The sequence below is a fragment of the Notothenia coriiceps genome, unplaced genomic scaffold (genome assembly GCF_000735185.1).
Source record: "Notothenia coriiceps isolate Sejong01 unplaced genomic scaffold, NC01 NC01_scaffold00015575, whole genome shotgun sequence".
In the NCBI taxonomy this organism is placed as follows: domain Eukaryota; kingdom Metazoa; phylum Chordata; class Actinopteri; order Perciformes; family Nototheniidae; genus Notothenia; species Notothenia coriiceps.
The window spans coordinates 1,507-9,930 of NW_011348276.1; the positions used below are offsets into that span (position 1 = coordinate 1,507).

General features: G+C 39.6%; 1 long non-coding RNA gene across 1 annotated transcript; it reads right to left on the reverse strand.

Annotated features, from left to right (window-relative positions):
* Positions 1–4,062: 4,062 nt before the first annotated feature.
* LOC104948954 (uncharacterized) lies at positions 4,063–6,594 on the reverse strand. Its single transcript, XR_798753.1, has 2 exons — positions 6,376–6,594; positions 4,063–5,333 (listed from the first exon to the last, which is right to left on the reverse strand). It is a non-coding gene; the product is annotated as an uncharacterized lncRNA (long non-coding RNA).
* Between the last annotated feature and the right edge of the window lie 1,830 nt (positions 6,595–8,424).

Below are 8,424 nucleotides of genomic sequence, written 5' to 3' on the forward strand. Positions count from 1 at the left end.
ACCATTTTCCCTTTGGCTCAAATGTGGGCATCACTATTTACACAACCTTTACTATACATCATTTTTGTTTCATGGTGGCTGACATCGTAACAATATTTACCTCACATTAAGAAAACCCACATGCCTAGAATGGAAAAAATATTAATGATGAAGCACTATTTCTGAAAAGATGGCTTAGTGTTTTTTTTTTAGGGGACTGTATCACTGTCACAGTTCCTGTGGCTCTGTTGGAATCAGATACTTGTCCAGCCAGCAGAATCTTCCCATCACATGAATGTGATTAAAGCATCAAGGTTTGTGGATAAGCCGAGAGCCCACTGATGTTCCTGCCTCTGTAATTCTCTGGTTAGCACTGAGGCTATGTGTTTTATGGCTTGTCTGTTATTTCCTCTGTGCCTCTGGTGTGTTTCTCATGTTTAGACAGTAAATAAGGCTGAGAGAAGGGAGACAAAACAAAAGTGACTGACAGCTTTATTTACATGTTCACTCATGCATCAACTTTTCGTTTTGGCTGGCTACACGTGAAACCAACCTGTTTAGATGACTTGAAAATAACTAGATATTATGTGAGAGAACAAGGAAAGTGCTCAAAGCCTAGTCACATGTTTGTCTCAAACTTTTTTTATTTGGTGGACAGAGCAGACTGAGGCAGCTCATGCTCAGGGTTTCAATGTCAGTGATGTCATGATAGCTGCAAACCATTAAAACCAAACATTTAGTCGGTTGTTTGTTTCATTTTGTGGTTGGATGTCAAAATAAACAACGGCTGGTGTTTTCAACTAATAATGATCTCAGTATTGGCATTGATCCTTATACATGACATCCTGTGTGATAAGGCTGTTTGGCACTGGTTCAAGATGCTTGCTTACAGGATACAGCTCAGACTTAGGGGGCTTTTAAAGGCACAGCGGCAGCAATCCTGGAACAAAGCAGGAGACTATCCCCCATCCTCATATTAAAAATGGATGTAAGATAGGCTGGCTAGTCAAAATGAATGTCCCTCTAAGATAACAGCTCTCATGTTGCCACTGGCGTGTTCACTCAGGCATGATGTAATGACGGCAGATAGGACAGAGTTTGATGCATTCACCCTCAGTGGCCCTTACGGATTTGCCAGAAAAGGCCTTCCAGCTAGTAAGACGCTGGAAGAAGTGGGTAAGTGGGCCACTGTTCCAAAGGCAAGTCAATGGGAGTTAATCAATATATGAAGGTTGGACAAGTTACAAGTGTGTTCTGCATTGGCCTACCTTCATTCAACAAACAATATCAAAAAATCTGAATAATACATTTCCTAAGATGGTAAGAATGTGTCCCAACCATGCACTTCGACAGTTTCAATGTAAGCAGTATATGTAACTGTTTGTCAATCCAAAATAAATTGTTCTACCTCTAAAAATGTAATTCCTAGGACTTGCTAACATTTACACAGCAACATTTATTTTCACAACAACCACTTACCAAATATTTAGTTAGTTTCACAGCACACCTGTATTGATTTCCATCTCAGCTACTGTAGTCTACCAGCTGATCTACAGTATAGGATAACATGCCCTAACACCTTCAGTTTGTCTGGTTGTCTCGTCTTATCCGGACCTTTTTTTCTGGTCCCGGACATATATTTATTATTATATATTTTTAGACACTGAGTAAACAGTTACTATATTTTTCCCTTCATTATTCAGAACAGCATAGTGGTAGAGCTGTTAGAGCAGTAGCAGACAGTCTTGAGCAGCAGTGAACATTTGGCCGCACACATCCACAGGATTAACAGGAGAGAGCAAGACAAAGGCTAGCATTTAATTCTTTTTTCTGGCTGCTTGAGAAAATACACTTCAGCTGCTTTGCACTCTCCTCCGAATGATGGAAATCAATCTGTACACGTTCACTGTAGTTATAAAGATGAAAAGCAACTGGTCTCACATGTTAAATAGAGATCTTACATGATTTCAGTGTTGCTAAGCATCTGAACAAAGCAGACCCTGCAGCTGCATCCGCCTCCGATGGTTGGGCTGCTGACCAGCTGCTGCTCAAATAAGGTTAAAGAGCCTCTGAGGATGTGCTATTAGACATTTCAGCATTGTATATCCCTTGCAGCCAGGCAGGCTTTCTAACACACAGTGACACAATCGTTTTTATTTCCTCTAGAATGACGCATCATTTAAACAAAAAGAGTCATGTCAAAAGTGATTTAGTTGAAGCCATGTGTTGGAAAAGCATCTATAGTAGACGTTTTGCAGAGAAAGCTGTTTCGATTTGCAATCTTTGCTCTATTGTTCTTTTAGGACATGTTTAGGTTGTTCAATATCTGAGAAAAAGGCTGAATGAAACGTGGAAACTAGCTCTTTTCATGTTTCTCTCACACTTCATTTTGTATCTTTCTAAATAGTTTTGAGAATGCTGTTAGTCATTGCAATGCACACTGTGACCTCTGTGAGTGACCTCTGTGTGAGTGCTGAGAGGAGGACAGATATAAAACACTTTTATGACAGACATCCTCCGGCAGGAGTGGTCCACAATAATAAAACCTGGCTCAACCGCTGGTTTCCTCTGGCTTGGCAAGGACAGGCAGGACTGAAGTGAAAAGACAGCCATTTATCCTGGACTAACCCTGTGTCCTGCAAAACCTAAAAGAAAAAACCTGAAGGCGTTACCGCTTCAATGTAGCAAGGTTTTATGACTCATCACATACCACAAGTCTTCACCGCAACCATTTCCTTACACTGAGCAGTGTTTTTATGAATGAATTCATGAAACACAATAGGACCTTGGTGTTGAAAAGTACTTTTTGACCTGCAAAACATGTACTTGCAGTCACTATGCTACATGTATTTTCAGAGTAACGTGCATCATATGGAAGAATAATCAATACCAGCCACAGCTCAGCCCATTTCCTTCTTCCTGCAAGAACAGAGCAGAACCTCATTAGCAGGGACGACTGGTGACAGCTACCAATAGAGACTGACAGGAGACAGCACTACGCTGCAACACAAACAACTGAGTAGTGCATATTGTAAAAATAAATCATGTAATAATGATGTAAAAAAAAAAGACAATTCTTTAAAGGTCAAAGGCCATGTTTTTTTTTTATTTTTTACAGCATTACTCCTTTTATCTTTTTATGTAATAATCTAGACGAAAGTAGAAGGAGGGGTTAGATTCTCGTTGGAAGACAGACGGGGTAAAGTTTGAAAATTACTCTGTCAAATAAAAAATATATAAATACATTACATGATATCAACCGCCGGAAAGAATAGTCATTTAAGTGGATCATACAAGGGGGAAAGGTGCATTTAAGGCAACTGCTAGTTAGCTGAGTTTGCACAAAAAGAGTCTCAGTCATGCCCCTTGGTAGAGTCAGTGTTACTGTCCGCTATGTAATGAGATGCCTCGATACCCTAGACCTGTGAATGGAGCCGGAGGGGGGGAGGGGTATGATAGCAGATACACTAGCTCAGGTACATAGGGAACAAGCACGGTCAACTAGTGAATATTGCAGGGACTGGGCAGTTGAATTGACAGGAGAGAAGTGGAGCAGGTGCAGTGTTGCGTTCACTTTCTCCCGTTTCATTTTGGGGAAGTGGCGATTAGTGTTACGTAAAAGAGGGTCGTTAGTATCAAATACATCTTTGTTAGTAAGAGAACAAGGATAGAGAGACACTGCAGTGATCTTGGGACAGAAAAATGTGTACATTTTATTGTATATATTGTCTTTAAAGTAGAACTTCGTTTTTTTAGCTTAGCTTTTGTCCATGTTTTGTATGTCAAGGAGAAACTGATGACATATTTTTTTTTATTTAAATCAATCTACCAATTGTCCGACTAGAGTTGATGAGGATATTTCGCAACGAAGTCTGAACATATTTACAAGTTTGTTAAATCATTTGTAACGTTAAAGGAAACATTTAAAGTAGCTCAGGTGAAACCAGCACCCCCTGCTGGTCAATCCGAGAGAAACAGATTGACTGATAAAGAACATTGTGACAGAGGGAGGGAAAGGAAAAGGGAGGCAAATATTTGATTATTCCACATTCATATTCCAACGATTTTTCATTTATAATTTTCAAGGAAGTTATTCTTTGCAGCTCTCACTACAATAAAACAGAGCAATTTGTACCCTTTAGAGTCATTTATAAACTACATCAACTGTTCAAGCTGCTTCAGAAAATAAAAAAAAGGTGCAAGTATTCACAGAAATAAAAAGGGGAGACTACATTAAATAATTCAGTCACATGTACATATCAACAAATGTATATATTATAGTACAGAGAAGGGATGTTTTCTCAGTGGAAATCTTGTGACACAGTATTTGTCTGGTGGGAGCTGTAAAAAAGAAAGATAACCAGAGAGTAAAGCTCTTACAGTCTGCTGGTTTTTGAAAATAAATTAGAAGCGGTTTCACAATCTGTGGAGATCCAGGTTGAGTGGAGCTGGATCGAAGAGTGTCGTTCCCCTCGTGATCTTGTCTTTCTCTTTTTAACTCTCATCGCTTAAAGTCGTGAAGACGTGTCGACCTGAGCGTCCTGTATCCCCATGTTAGTGTCTTTGCACACCACTCTGCAGTGTCTTTGACCTCAGGAGAGTCCAAGCAGTCTGTGTTCGTGCCACTCTGGGATCAGCCATGACACACCATATTCCTTAGTGATCCTTACTATAACCTGACCTGAGGCCAGTACTGGCCTCTACACTCCTGGGACCTGAGTTGGCTCGCTTTTATTCACCAAGAAGTTGCATTTGTGAAGAACATCCTTTTGGGTTTTGAAAGGAAAGAAGAGATGTTGTGGTCCGGAGGTTTGTTTGCCTCGTCTATGAGTTTTTTCTGTCTGATTATACTGTGACTAAATGGTGATGAATGACACTATATGACCCTGCATGGCAGAGAAAACATTTCCCAGGCTTTGGTTTGGAATTGTCAAAGCATGTGTGTGTGTGTAAGTGTGTTTTTGCATCTGCATGCGTCTGTATATGCATGCGTGTCCGTTAACTGTGTGTATGTAGGTGTGTGTGTCTGAACAGGTGTATCTACTGTACGTGTGTCATTCTTGCAGCCTGCTGCAGCACTCCTAGCTGCATTTACAGAAGTTTATTGTCCAATGCCGATCTAAAAAAAAGTCCCCCTGGGCAGTATCCTGAGAGCCCCACCCCCATTTAAAAAAATGTAAGGATAAAATCTGAATTGCGAACGTCCATGGCCAACACACGACACATCCACCTACACTGACAGCAGTCACTGATGTTATGACACGAGCAGCCACTGCTACGCACATTGTTCCACAGTCGTCCAGAAAATAAATAACACTGCAGTCACAAACAAGATCCCCAAGCTGACACACCACCTGAGAGACAAAGAGAGAGGAGTCACAAAGAATTAGAGGAGTCAAAAGTAATGTGCAAATTGAACGTACACTGCACATTTCATTATGTTTAGACGACAGTATATATTCTACTTCTTTTTGGGGTTAAGCAATGTTTCAGCAAATCCGTCAACCATCCACACTTGAAAATAAATCAACCTAAAAGTACAAATAAATGTTCCTGTACAACCATTTAAGAAACCCCAAAGTCTGGGTAATGAGAAAAGATCACGTAGAAACACGGGTTGAAATCAAAGAGGACACAACAAACAAACACAAGATATGGTGATGTTGATGTGAAGTAAATATCTTATGCTGATGTCAAATGGAAGAAAAGAAAATGTAACTGTTAAATTCAAAGACATTAAAGGTGCAAAGATGAAGAAGAAATGACGGATGAATGTTGAAGGCAAGGTGTAGCAGGTACATGTGTAGGAGGGAAAGTGAGCCGGCCAGGGTCAAATCGTTTTTGTTTCTTTAAAGCACTGAGCCACCCAATGGTCACAGTGCGCTTACAAAAAGATCCCCATGTACAAAATATTACTATTGTTCAGTTTGTTATTTCCTTTTTTAAAACAACGATTAATTGTTGATAAAATGATTAATTACATAATAAAATAAGTGTTGATGCATCATTTGTGTTGATTGCATAACATTTCTGTGCTCTTCCTATCTTATTTTCATTTAACCATGAGCAGCATCTACAGTTCAAATAGGACCCTTTGTTGTTTACATTTGGGTATGATGAGTAAATTCCATAGATGAATCACTCCTGTGCTTTTATTCTGAAGGTCAGGAGCCTATATAGGAAGTACTTATATTACTACAGAAATGCAACTTGCTAAGCGCTTGTCAAAGACAATTTAGGCTCCGTAGTCAGATCATTCCCAGCGTTTACTTTGGAGGCTGCGCAGAGCCAAACACTTGCTGTGCAGGTTCTGCTTGAACGGAAAATTATTTGACCGAGGTCCAGAGAAGAGGCGGCGGAAGTCTGTAGTTTCTACTCAAAGCCCTCAGGACTCACCTCTGCTACAGGACACGCCAAAGACTTCAAGGCCATAGGATAAAGGCAAGAGAAAAGAACAAGAACAGAAACAAAAACTGGAGAAGAGAAAAAGAAGAGACAAAGAAGTTAAAAGGAGAACACATAGGTAAGTTATATTAGTATCAGAAGAGACAGACACAAAGGTTTAATGTACAGGGAAACTTGACACTGATATATATGAAATATTTGTCTTAATAATATGTATGTAAGAATGTAATGTGACGTGTTTTTGAGCTTTTTAACACTAGAACCACCAGAGGTCGCTGTATACCTAAAACCGCCAACGGGTAAAATGTACCCGCTATTGATTTGCAAGGGACAATGTTATTTTATTTATCATACAGAACAGTGAGTTTTGATCGCACAGGGATGACATTTATACCAATAGAATCTGTGGACTCTCAGCTTTTCAGATGATATAGTTTGTGCAGATAGCATGAAGTATAAAATATCGCTACAAGTGCTGATTTAAACGCTTGGTGTTAGACTTGTGTTTTGTTTAGGTACAAATCTCTCAATCTCAATCTATCTATCTATAACTATCTATCGATCCATCTGTAATGTTCTGTTCTATGGACATATAATTGTCTACATAAACAGACGACGCGGACTACTTCTCTCATTCCGAGTGTCCATCTTTATTCAACTGGCACGTAACCTGCACACATGCATTACGTCCTCAACGTGAGCTCAGTCATCCAAGATCTTGTATTCTCCAAGATGTTACACTATCTATAACTATATATCTCTCTCTCTCTCTCTCTCTATCTATCTCTCTATCTATAAGGAAACGCAGTAGACAAAAGGCGTTGCTATAGCAACACGTCATGTTTACGCTGCATTTTCTATGAGGTAAATATTACCCGCTGGCGGATATGGGTATAAATGGCAATTTATTTGGCAATCTGACTTCCTATTGACAATTTTTAACAACAGAGGGTGCTATATAACACACTTTCAGGAAAAGTCACGGACTGGGAGACTTTAATATGTTATGGAAAAAAAGTGACATACAATCAAAAAACAGCTGCGGGTAAAATTTACCCGTTGGCGGTTCTAGTGTTAAAAGGAGGAAATAAAACCTGGGAATTTAAATAAAATAACTTTCACCCTGAAATGGTTCAAAGAAGTATAAAGTGACATAAGAACAAGTGAATATAGTTAATTGCATTATACCACAAATATTTCCTTTATGTCCACGTTCTACTACTCACCATGTTCCTCACGTTCACAGAGCAGTTTGCAGGACTCTGGCTCTACTGCACATGTTCTATTAATTTCTATGTCTAGGATTACAACCATATTCAAATTGAAATACTGCTATTCTTTACTGTATTTTTTACAATTTTGTAATGTTATTATAGCTGTCTTTTTCATCTATTTTTTTAATCTTTGTTTTATTTTATGTATGTTTATGGACCAAAACACCAAGTCAAATTCCTCGTCTGTGTCAACCTAACTGGTAATGAACCTGATTCTGATTCTAACCAAGGATTAGGACCTCCAGCTCATGATATTAATAATAATAATCCATTTTATTTATAAGCACACTTTTCATTTGAGTAAACAAAACTCAAAGTGCCCCACAACCCTAACACCACTTCAATCAGGAGAGACGTGATGTATGGAATACATGTTTATTATCGGGTCACATTATATAAATGAAATCTAATGATGACAGTTTATAACAAGTGAATGAAATGGTGCTTGGCGATTAGGCCCAGGTTTTGTAGGATGTCATTCGGGAAGGGAAGAACCGTTTCCGATGAACCCCCCTGGGTCTAGACACTGGTGGTGGTGATAAGTGGTTAGGTCCGGTTGGAAGGGAGGAGGTTGAGCTTGGCCCTGAGTTGGAAGCAGGAGGCGAAGGGGTGGAGGAGGGTTGCGCGTTGGCACCTGGAAGACAGCTGATGGAAAAGGGGAGAGCATATATGGAGGGATTAACGGGTGCGATGATTAGGCTTGTGAATGGAGGGACGTGATAGGTTAGCTGAGGAGTGGCGCTCCCTATCATTTAGTGAAGGGAGC